Raw genomic sequence first — 11,668 nt, 5'->3', positions numbered from 1 at the left:
AGAGCGTCAGACACGATCGGTAAACCAGGCCCTTGGTTTGGCGGGAGCCTCGGGCACCATCGACTACCTAGGCCCTTGGTCGTGCGAGAGCCTCGAGCACCATCGACACCTTGGTGCTTGGATGTGCGGGAACCGCGGACACCATCGGCAACCTAGGCCCTTGGTCATGCGAGAGCCTTAAGCACCATTGGCACCTAGGGGCTCAGATGTGTGGGAGCATCGGACACCATCGGCAAACTAGGCCCTTGGTCGTGCGAGAGCCTCGGACACCTTCGGCAAACGAGGTCCTTGGTCGTGCAGGAGCCTCAGGCACCATCGCCAACCTAGGCCCTTGGTCGTGCGAGAGCCTCGGGCACCATCGGCACCTAGGCGCTCGGATGTGCGGGAGCCTCGGACACCATCAGCAACCTAGGCCATTGGTTGTGCGAGAGCCTCGGGCACCATCGGCACCTAGGCGCTCGGATGTACGGGAGCCTCGAACACCATCGGCAAACTAGGCCCGTGGTCGTGCGGGAGCCTCGGGTACCATCGGCACTTGGGTGCTTGGATATACAGGAGCCTCGGACACCATCGGCAAACCAGGCCCTTGGTCTTACGGAAGCCTCAGGCACCATCGGCTACCTAGCCCCTTGGTCGTGCGGTAGCCTCGAGCACCACCGACACCTTGGTGCTTGGATGTGCGGGAACGTTGGACACCATCGGCAACCTAGGCCCTTGGTCGTGCGAGAGCCTCAGGCACCATCGGCACCTAGGGGCTCGGATGTACGAGAGCCTCGGAGACCATCAGCTAACTAGGCCCTTGGTCGTGCGGGAGCCTCGAGCACCATCGGCACCTCGGTGCTAGGATGTGAGGGAGCCTCGGGCACCATCGGTAGAATAGGCCCTTCGTCGTGCGAGAGCCTCGGCCACCATCAGGACCTAGGTGCTTGGATGTGTGGGAGCCTCAGACACCATCGGCAAACTAGGCCCTTGGTCGTGCGGGAGCCTCAGGCACCATCGGCAACCTAGGCCCTTGGTCGTGCGAGAGCCTCGAGCACCATTGGCACCTAGGCGGTCGGATGTACGAGGGCCTTGGACACCATCGACATCCTAGGCCATTGGTCATGCGGGAGTCTCGAGCACCACGGGCACCTAGGCGTTCGGATGTGCGGGAGCCTTGGACACCATCGGCAAACTAGACCTGTGGTCGTGGGGAAGCCTCAGGCACCATCGGCACTTCAGCGCTCGGATGTGCGGGAGCGTCAGACACCATCAGCTACGTAGGCCCTTGGTCGCGCGGGAGCCTTTAGCACCATCGACACCTTGGTGCTTGGATGTGCGGGAACCACGGACACCATCGGCAACCTAGACCCTTGGTCATGAGAGAGCCTTAGGCATCATCGGTGCCTAGGGGCTCGGATGTGCGAGAGCATCGGACACCATCGGCAACCTAGGCCCTTGGTCGTGCAAGAGCCTCGGGAACCATCGGCACCTGGACACTCGGATGTGCGGGAGATTTGGACACCATTCGCAAGCTAGGCCCTTGGTCGTGCGGGAGCCTCGGGCAACATCGGCCCCTCGGTGCTATGATGTGCAGGAGCCTCAAACAATGTCGGCATCCTAGGCCCTTGGTCGTGCGGGAGTCTCGAGCACCATCGACACCTTGGTGCTTGGATGTGCGGGAACCTCAGACACCATTGGCAACCTAGGCCCTTGGTCATGTGGGAGCCTCGGGCACCATCGGCACCTAGGGGCTCGGATGTGCGGGAGGCTCGGACACCATTGGCAAACTAAGCCCTTGGTCGCGTGAGAGCCTCGGGCACCATTGGTACCTCGGTGCTCGGATGTGCGAGAGCCTCAGGCACCATTGGTAGAATAGGCCCTTCGTTGTGCGAGAGCCTCGGGCACCATCAGCACCTTGGTGGCTCGGATGTACGGGAGCCTCGGACACCATCGGCAACCTTAGTGCTTGGATGTGCGGGGCCTCGAGCACCATCGGCACCTTGGGGATGTGGGGGCTAAAGAAAAGTGTCCCCGTTTCAGACAGTAAAGGCATGGGGGCTCGATTTTAGGGACCTTCACCGTTTTAATGTGGCGTTATTAGGCAGACAAGTGTGGCGCCTTATGAGCTGCAGGGATACGCTTTGTTTTGAAGTTCTCAGCGCTAAATACTTCCCGGAGGGTGATGTGCTGCGTCCCAAAAGAATTGATAAGCCTTCCTTTACGTGGAAGAGCATTGTGGAGGCGGCTAGCGAGTTGTATGATGGCTTTGGCTGGAATGTGGGGAACAGGAATAAGATTGATTTGTGGAAAGAGAACTGGGGTTTTGAGGGTTTATCGTGTGACTCAATTCGCCTTCCAAGAAGGGAGATCCAGGAGAATAGAGTTTGTGAGCTGTTGAATGAGGAGAAAGATGGTTGGAATGAAAAGAAGGTGAGGGAGATTTATGGTGATTTAGTGGGGGACCAAGTTTATAATATTCCCATTATCCCTGATGGTCCGAACGATTCTCGTATTTGGTTTCATAGCCCGTTTGCTAATTATTCCACTAAATCTGCTTATTCGTGGTTGACTCTCAGGCATATGGGGCTGGGGCCTCACCGGTTCTTCTGGAAGATGGTGTGGAAGTTGCAAACATTGCCTAATATCAGAATTTTCTGCTGGCGTATTAGGCATGATATTCTCCCCACTTATGAAAAAATTTCGACTATCAGAAGGGATTTCAACAGTGACTGTCCAAGGTGTGGAAGAGACAAAGAGACCCTTATCCATGCGTTGAAAGATTGCCCTAAGGCTCAAGCAGTGCTGGTGCATGGGGGTTTGAATAGTAATCTGCTGGAAGGTAACCACTGCCGGGGTGTAGACTGGATCGAAGAGGTGGCTCGCTCGCTGGATGTTAAGGCTCTCTCGGACTTTGTTTCGATCCTTTGGAATATTTGGAATTGCAGGAATAACAAAGTGTTTCAGAATTTGGAGGAGGAGGCCAAAGTAACGTGGGAGAGAGCTACTGCGTTGAGCCATGACTTTCACATTTTTAACTTGCTGAAGGAGCCGGCTCTGCCAAAGCCTGTTGTAGAGGAGGGATGGCGTAAGCCGAACCAAGGGAGGGTAAAGATTAACTTTGATGCAGCGGTAAAAGATCGGAAGACCAGCTTTGGAATTATTGCTCGTGACCACGAGGGTTTTGTCTTGGGGGTCGTGCTGGGGTGTTAAGCAGAAGCTACAGTGCGGAATGGGCAGAGTTTTACGCGTTGGAGGAGAGCGTTAATTTGGCTAAGGAAAATTTGTGGGCCCGGGTGGATTTTGAGTCTGATTGCGCTAGCCTGGTTAATCGCCTCAGAAGACCGAATGTTGACTTGTCAACTTTGGGCTACTACATTCGGGATTTGCTTAGTAATTTGAATCCGAGCTTTAGTTTTAATTTCAAGTGGGCCCCCCGCTGCTGTAATAAAGCTACAGATTAGCTTTGTTGTTTGGCTTTCACTAATAATTGTACTGAAACTTTTGATTTGGATTACCCGAGGGAAATCCACAATATTGTATTAAGTGATGCTATTAATTGAGGTGGCCGTTGTGCCTTTTCTTTCAAAAAAAAAGAATGTTTCCTCGTAGCACATTGACGAAGTTTTTTAGCTCTTTAAGGGGTAGAGATCCATTGCCCCCCGACATGCCCCCCCGGGCCGAGGTGGGGTGCGTCTAGCCCCCCATGGGTCATCCCGCAATGACTCATCAATGGTGGTGGGTCGGTCACCGGTGGTAGTGGCCAGGGTAATGATTTCCGGCCGGCCAAGCCCGTGCCCATAGAAATGTAGCCAATGACTGCAGGACCAAGTTTCCTATATCAAGAAAAGATCTCTTCAGGTGCCTTATGCAATATTACGGGCTCGAGCTTGGCTTGCCCGTCCGCCTTGTGCATCCCAAGTCGGCGACCACACGGCGCCTTGGCCTTCCCAAGGCCTTGCCTGCATTCGAAGCTGCCCATAACCCCAGTACCAAGTCTTTGACGGCAACGGCTCACTAGGGGGTGTAAGTTGAGATTGTAGACTCGGTCTTGGCTCGACGAAGTCCCAGTGGGATTTTACCCCTCGTAGTTCTCGTGCCAAGCAGTTGTGGTGCGCCCTCATTTGTTGTTCCTTCCGTTCCCCTACCATTCGATTGGTTGGGTGGACTGTTGGGCAGTGTGCGCGGGCGCTACTACTAGTACGCAATGGACATATGAGTGGTGTTTTGGTTGTGTGTATTGGCAGGCTCCATGCTAATCGCATCGAAATTTTGAGCCGCAGTCATCTTCATTAACTCCCCTTGTTGTAATTGAACCCAAGAGGTGGGATCGGGATCCTATGTTGCGTACCTAAGCCAGATAGAATTATGGATGTGTTGTCGTCCCTTCTTCATCTCGTACCCTTCGGGGTGTGTGGTGGACCTCAATCGTGCCTTGTGTCCTGAGTGCGCCCTTTTAAATTGGTGTGGCCTCATCGGTGCACTAGTGCTCGATCGTGCTTTCGAATGCGGAAAATATTTTTGAGAGTAGGGTTTAGGCCCTTATCTCTCGATGCCTATGCATTTTTTCCCTTGACACGAACAATGCTCGTGCTCTGTTATGACCTCTTCGTTGTTCACGCGGCATGTTGAGGGCCATACAGTGCCGACGTCGCGGAGGAATGCTACCTGGTTGATCCTTGCAGTAGTCATATGCTTGTCTCAAAGATTAAGCCATGCATGTGTAAGTATGAACAAATTCAGACTGTGAAACTGCGAATGGCTCATTAAATCAGTTATAGTTTGTTTGATGGTATTTGCTACTCGGGAAACCGTAGTAATTCTAGAGCTAATACGTTCAACAAGCCCCGACTTCTGGAAGGGATGCATTTATTAGATAAAAGGTCGAAGCAGGCTTTGCCCGTTGCTCTGATGATTCATGATAACTCGACGGATCGCACGGCCTTTGTGCCGGTGACGCATCATTCTAATTTCTGCCCTATCAACTTTCGATGGTAGGATAGTGGCCTACTATGGTGGTGACGGGTGACGGAGAATTTGGGTTCGATTTCGGAGAGGGAGCCTGAGAAACGACTACCACATCCACGGAAGGCAGCAGGCGTGCAAATTACCCGATCCTGACACTGGGAGGTAGTGACAATAAATAAAAATACCGGGCTCTATGAGTCTGGTAATTGGAATGAGTACAATCTAAATCCCTTAACGAAGATCCATTGGAAGGCAAGTCTAGTGCCAATAGCTGCGGTAATTCAGCTCCAATAGCGTATATTTAAGTTGTTGCAGTTAATAAGGTTGTAGTTGGACTGAAGGGGTGGGTCGGTCAGTTCGCCTCACGGTGAGCACCGGCCTGCTCATCCCTACTACTGGTGATACGCTCCTGACCTTAATTGGTCGGGTCGTTCCTCCGACACTGTTACTTTGAAGAAATTAGAGTGCTCAAAGCAGGCCTACGCTTGTATACATTAGCATGGGATAACATCATAGGATTTCGGTCCTATTATGTTGGCCTTCGGGATCGGAGTAATGATTAACAGGGACAGCCGGGGGCATTCGTATTTCATAGTCAGAGGTGAAATTCTTGGATTTATGAAAGACGAAAAACTACGAAAGCATTTGCCAAGTATGTTTTCTTTAATCAAGAACGAAAGTTGGGGGCTCAAAGATGATCAGGTACCGTCCTAGTCTCAACCATAAACGATGCAGACCAGGGATCGACGAATGTTGCTTTTAGGACTCCGCCGGCACCTTATGAGAAATCAAAGTTTTTGGGTTCCGGGGGGAGTATGGTCGCAAGGCTGAAACATAAAGGAATTGACGGAAGGGCACCACCAGGAGTGGAGCCTGCGGCTTAATTTGACTCAACACGGGGAAACTTACCAGGTCCAGACATAGTAAGGATTGACAAACTGAGAGCTCTTTCTTGATTCTATGGGTGGTGGTGCATGGCCGTTCTGAGTTGGTGGAGTGATTTGTCTGGTTAATTCCGTTAACGAACGAGACCTCAGCCTGCTAACTAGCTACACAGGTGATCCTCCGTGGCTAGCTTCTTAGAGGGACTATGGCCTTTTAGGCCAAGGAAGTTTGAGGCAATAATAGGTCTGTGATGCCCTTAGATGTTCTGGGCCGCACGCGCGATACACTGATGTATTCAACGAGTAGCCCTGGCCGACAGGCCCGGGTAATCTTTGAAATTTCATTGTGATGGGGATAGATCATTACAATTGTTGGTCTTCAACGAAGAATTCCTAGTAAGAGTGAGTTATCAGCTCGCGTTGACTACGTCCCTGCCCTTTGTACACACCGCCCGTCGCTCCTACCGATTGAATGGACCGGTGAAGTGTTCGAATCGCGGTACTGTGGGTGGTTCGCTGCCCTCGACATCACAAGAAGTCCACTGAACCTTATCATTTAGAGGAAGGAGAAGTCGTAACAAGGTTTCCATAGGTGAACCTGCGGAAGGATCATTGTCGAAACCTGCCTAGCAGAACAACCTGTGAACGCATTGCAAACAACACCGGAGGTGGTACAGGAGCATCCTCGCCTCTCGACTACCCCCGTGTCTCGAAGAAATCAGTCTCGTAATCCCTTTGCCCATCGGGTGGGGTGAGATGTCGGGATCAACCTCTTCGAGGCAAAACGATCAAGCCCCCGGCGCGAATCGCGACAAGGAATCGAAACAAAAAAAGGGGCACGCCTTCTGTCGCCGTACTGTTTGCGGTGTCGGTGCTTCAGTGATGTTGTTCTCTTGTCCCAAAATATACAGAACGACTCTCGGCAATGGATGTCTCGGCTCTCGCATCGATGAAGAACGTAGCGAAATGCGATACTTGGTGTGAATTGCAGAATCTCGTGAACCATCGAGTCTTTGAACGCAAGTTGTGCCCCAATCCATTAGGCCAAGGGCACGTCTGCCTGGGCGTCACGCATCGTCGGCCCCATCCAACCATGACATATCGAGCCTCGGTTGGACCGCGGGCGAAAATTGGCCTTCCGTGCACTCACAGCCAGCGGTTGGCCTAAATTTGAGTCCTCGACGACATTATCGTCGCGACGATCGGTAGGTAATGCTATAAGCAACCTCTTTCGGAGTCGTGCGTGTTCGTCGATCGAGACCTTTGAACCCTTTCGGCATCGCAAGGACGGTGCTCGCATCGCAACCCTAGGTCAAGCAGGATTACCCGCTAAGTTTAAGCATATCAATAAGCAGACGAAAAGAAACTTACCAGGATTCCCCTGGCAATGTCGAGTGAACTGGGAAAAGCCCAGCTTGAGAATCGGTCGCCATCGGCGTCTGAATTGTAGTCTGGAGAAGCGTCTTCAGCGACGGACCGGGCCCAAGTCCCTGGAAAAGGGCGCCGGAGAGGGTGAGACCCACGTCGTGCTCGGACCCTGTCGCACCACGAGGCGCTGTCTACGAGTTGGGTTGTTTCGGAATACAGCCCTAATCGGGCGGTAAATTCCGCCCAAGGCTAAATACAGGCGAGAGACCGACAGTGAACAAGTACCGCGAGGGAAAGATGAAAAGGACTTTGAAAAGAGAGTCAAAGAGTGCTTGAAATTGTCGGGAGGAAGGCAGATGGGGGCTGGTGATGCGCCCCGGTCAGATCTAGAACAGCGAGAGCTGGTCCGCTCATCAGCTCGGGTCGTGGCGATGGCCGAAGCTCGAGCCTTTGATATGCCCGTAGAGACATCGTCGCCTCGATTGTGGGATTCAGCACACGTCGTCTCGGTGTGTTTTGACACCTGTGTGCTCCGGGCGTCAGCCTGCGGGCTCCGCATTCGGCCCGTCTTGAAACACGGACCAAGGAGTCTGACATGTGTGCGAGTCAACGGGCTAGAAAACTCGTAAGGTGTAAGGAAGCTGATTGGTGGGATCCCTCACGGGTGCACCGCCGACCGACCTTGATCTTCTGAGAATGGTTCAAGTGAGAGCATGCCTGTCGGGACCCGAAAGATGGTGAACTATGCCTGAGCGGGGTGAAGCCAGAGGAAACTCTGGTGGAGGCCCACAGCGATGCTGACGTGCAAATCATTCGTCTGACTTGGGTATAGGGGCGAAAGACTAATCGAACCGTCTAGTAGCTGGTTCCCTTTGAAGTTTCCCTCAGGATAGCTGGAGCCCTTAGCGAGTTCTATTGGGTAAAGCCAATGATTAGAGGCATCGGGGGCACAATGCCCTCGACCTATTTTCAAACTTTAAATAGGTAGGACAGCGCGGCTACTTCGTTGAGCCGCACCATGGAATCGAGAGCTCCAAGTGGGCCATTTTTGGTAAGCAGAACTGGCGATACGGGATGAATCGGAAGTCGGGTTACGGTGCCCAACTGCGCGCTAACCTAGAACCCACAAAGAGTGTTGGTCGATTAAGACAGTAGGATGGTGGTCATTGAAGTCGAAATCCGCTAAGGAGTGTGTAACAACTCACTTGCCGAATCAACTAGCCTTGAAAATGGATGGCACTTAAGCGCGCGACCTATACCCGGTCGTCGGGGCAAGGGCTAGGCCCCGTTGAGTAGGAGGACGCGGCAGTCACCGCAAAACCTGAGGCCCGAGCCTGGGCGGAGCGGCCGTCGGTGCAGATCTTGATGGTAGTAGAAAATATTCAATTGAGAACTTTGAAGGACGAAGAGGGGAAAGGTTCCATGTGAACGGCACTTGCACATGGGTTAGTCGTTCCTAAGAGACGGGGGAAGCCTGTCCGATAGCGCGTCTAGCGCGAGCTTCAAAAGGGTATCGGGTTAAAATTCCTGAACCAGGACGCGGCGGCTGACGGCAATGTTAGAGAGTCTGAAGATGTCGGCGAGGGCCTCGGGAAGAGTGATCTTTTCTATTTAACAACCTGCCCACCCTGAAAACGGCTCAGCCGGAGGTAGGGTCCAGTGGCCGGAAGAGCACCGCACGTCGCGTGGTGTCCGATGCACCCCGGCGGCCCTTGAACATCTAGAGGACAGAGTGTCGTCAGTGCCCAGTCGTACTCATGACCGCATCAGGTCTCGAAGGTGAACAGCCTGTGGTCAATGGAACAATGTAGGCAAGGGAAGTCGGCAAAATGGATTCGTAAACTCGGGAAAAGGATTGGGTTTGAAGGATTGGCACAGGGTCCTAGTCCCGAACCCGTCAGCTGCCGGTGCACTACTCGAGCTGCTCTGGCAGCGAGAGCGGGTCGCTGCGTGCCGGCCGGGGGACGGACCGGGAATGTCTCCCTCGGGGGCCTTCCCCGAGCGACGAATAGTTGACTCAGAACTGGTGTAGACAAGAGGAATTCGACTGTTTAATTAAAACAAAGCATTGCGATGGTCCCTGCGGATGGTCACACAATGTGATTTCTGCCCAGTGCTCGGAATGTCAAAGTGAAGAGATTCAACCAATCGCGGGTAAACGGCGGGAGTAACTATAACTCTCTTAAGGTAGCCAAATGCCTTGTCATCTAATGAGTGACGTGCATGAATGGATTAACGAGATTCCTATTGTCCCTGTCTACTATCCAGCAAAACCACAGCCAAGGGAATGGGCCTGGCAGAATCAGTGGGGAAAGAAGACCCTGTTGAGCTTGACTCTAGTACGACTTTGTGAAATGAGTTGAGAGGTGTAGGATAAGTGGGAGCTCTCGGGCGAAATTGAAATACCACTACTTTTAACGTTATTTTACTTATTCGGTGAATCGGATGAGGGGCACGACCACTCTTTTTAGACCCAAGGCCAGCTTTGGTCGGCTGATCCAGGTGGAAGACATTGTCAAGTGGGGAGTTTGGATGGGGCGGCACATCTGTTAAAAGATAACGTAGCTGTCTTACGATGAGCTCAACGAGAATAGAAATCTCGTGTGGAACAAAAGGGTAAAAGCTCATTTGATTCAGATTTCCAGTATGAATACAAACCGTGAAAGTGTGGCCTATCGATCCTTTAGACCTTCGAAATTTGAAGCTAGAGGTGTTAGAAAAGTTACCACAGGGATAACTGGCTTGTTCCAGCCAAGCGTTCATAGCGACGTTGCTTTTTGATCCTTCGAGGTCGGCTCTTCCTATCCTTGTGAAGCAGAATTCACCAAGTGTTGGATTGTTCACCCACCAATAGGAAACGTGAGCTGGGTTTAGACCATCGTGAGACAGGTTAGTTTTACCCTACTGATGGTCGTGTCGCAATATTAATTCAACCTAGTACGTGAGGAACCGTTGATTCGCACAATTGGTCATCGCGCTTAGTTGAAAAGCCAGTGGCGCGAAGCTACCGTGCGCTGGATTATGACTGAACGCCTCTAAGTCAGAACCTGAGATAGAAGCGACGCACGTACCCGTCGCCTGATTTTTGACCCGCAATAAGGGTCTCTGGCCCCCAAGGGCACGTGTCGTAGGTGCAGCGGCGGCGGCAGACAAGTCGCGGGTACCTCCCTGGAGCGTAATTCCCACCCAGCGGTGGGTAGAATCCTTTGCAGATGACTTAAATACGCGACAGGGTATTGTAAGTGGCAGAGTGGCATTGTTGCCACGATCCACTGAGATTTAGCCCATTGTCGCTTCGATTCGTCCCTCTCCTATCACCGATCCGATCCCCCTCGTTCTTTTGTACGACCCGACCCTGGGGTCCCCAGGTGGGGGACTTGCTGTAAGGAGTTAGTTAAACAGCTGGCCGTGCCACCCTCTTCGGGAAACATGGCACAACGGGGGCCTTTGCTGGTGACTCTGGGCACTTGTTCAATTTTTTGTCCCACCGTGCCATTATGCCATATTTCATGGACCCAACATTCGGCTTCTTGTATTTGTTTTCGGCCAACAGCAAAATTTTCACTTGAAAACACCAAGTCACCTAAAATAACTGTCCCCGTTTCAGACATGTGGGGAAGCTCAACACTACCGGCACCGTGGTGGCTCGGATGTACGGGAGCCTCGAGCGCCATCAGCACCTTGGTGCCTCGGATGTGCGGGACCCCCGAGCACCATCAGAAACTTTGGCCCTCTGTTGGTGCGAAAGCGTTGGGCTAAGAAAAGTGTCCCTGTTTCAGACATATGGAACCCAAAAAAAAACTGTCCCTCTTTCAGACACATGTATGTCGCCTGGTAGCGTATTGACCAAGTTTCTTTAGCTCTTTAGGGGGAAGTGACATTGAGCGAACAGGGGTTATCCAGGGCACTGCCCATGCCCATCGTACACCCGGACGTTGGTACCCCTCACCACCGATTAGGTTCCCGGCGGTGCTCCGACGATCCATCCCGGTGAGGCATCCCAAAATATATGAAAATGATGAACCGAGTCCCTCCCCAATACCAAAGGTAGAATTCGAATATCGTTACGTGTTCGGTACCCAAAAATGAATGAATTGTCCCGGTCCCTCCCCATTACAAGGGTAGAATTCGTATACCCAACAATGAATGAATCGTCCCGGTCCCTTCCCTTATGCAACAAGAGCCTCTAACACCTTGGTGGCTCGGGTGTGCGGGAGCCTCGAACAGCATCGAAACCTTGGTGGCTCAGGTGAGGGGGAGTCTCGAGTACCATCGGCCCCTTGGTGCTCGGATGAGCTGGAGCCTCGGCCACAATCAGCAACCTTGGTGCTTGGATGTGCGAGAGGCTCGAGCACAATCGGTACCTTCGTGCTTGTATGTGTGAGAGCCTCGAGCACCATTGGCATCTTGGTGGCTCGAATGTGCGGGAGCCTTTGACACCATCGACAACCTTGGTGCTTGGATGTGCG

The 11,668-nt window shown here is 52.6% G+C and overlaps 2 non-coding genes across 2 annotated transcripts; both read left to right on the top strand.

Moving 5' to 3' along the window:
* The first annotated feature begins 6,745 nt into the window (after positions 1-6,745).
* On the top strand, positions 6,746-6,901 carry LOC121226775 (5.8S ribosomal RNA). Its single transcript, XR_005924453.1, has one exon. It is a non-coding gene; the product is annotated as a 5.8S ribosomal RNA (ribosomal RNA).
* A 232-nt stretch (positions 6,902-7,133) lies between these two features.
* On the top strand, positions 7,134-10,503 carry LOC121226776 (28S ribosomal RNA). Its single transcript, XR_005924454.1, has one exon. It is a non-coding gene; the product is annotated as a 28S ribosomal RNA (ribosomal RNA).
* The last annotated feature ends 1,165 nt before the right edge of the window (positions 10,504-11,668 follow it).

The sequence above is a fragment of the Gossypium hirsutum genome, unplaced genomic scaffold (assembly GCF_007990345.1).
Source record: "Gossypium hirsutum isolate 1008001.06 unplaced genomic scaffold, Gossypium_hirsutum_v2.1 scaffold_411, whole genome shotgun sequence".
Classification (NCBI taxonomy): Eukaryota; Viridiplantae; Streptophyta; class Magnoliopsida; order Malvales; family Malvaceae; genus Gossypium; species Gossypium hirsutum.
Note: the sequence above shows the minus strand (reverse complement) of the source record. Positions and strands in the feature narration are given on the sequence as shown.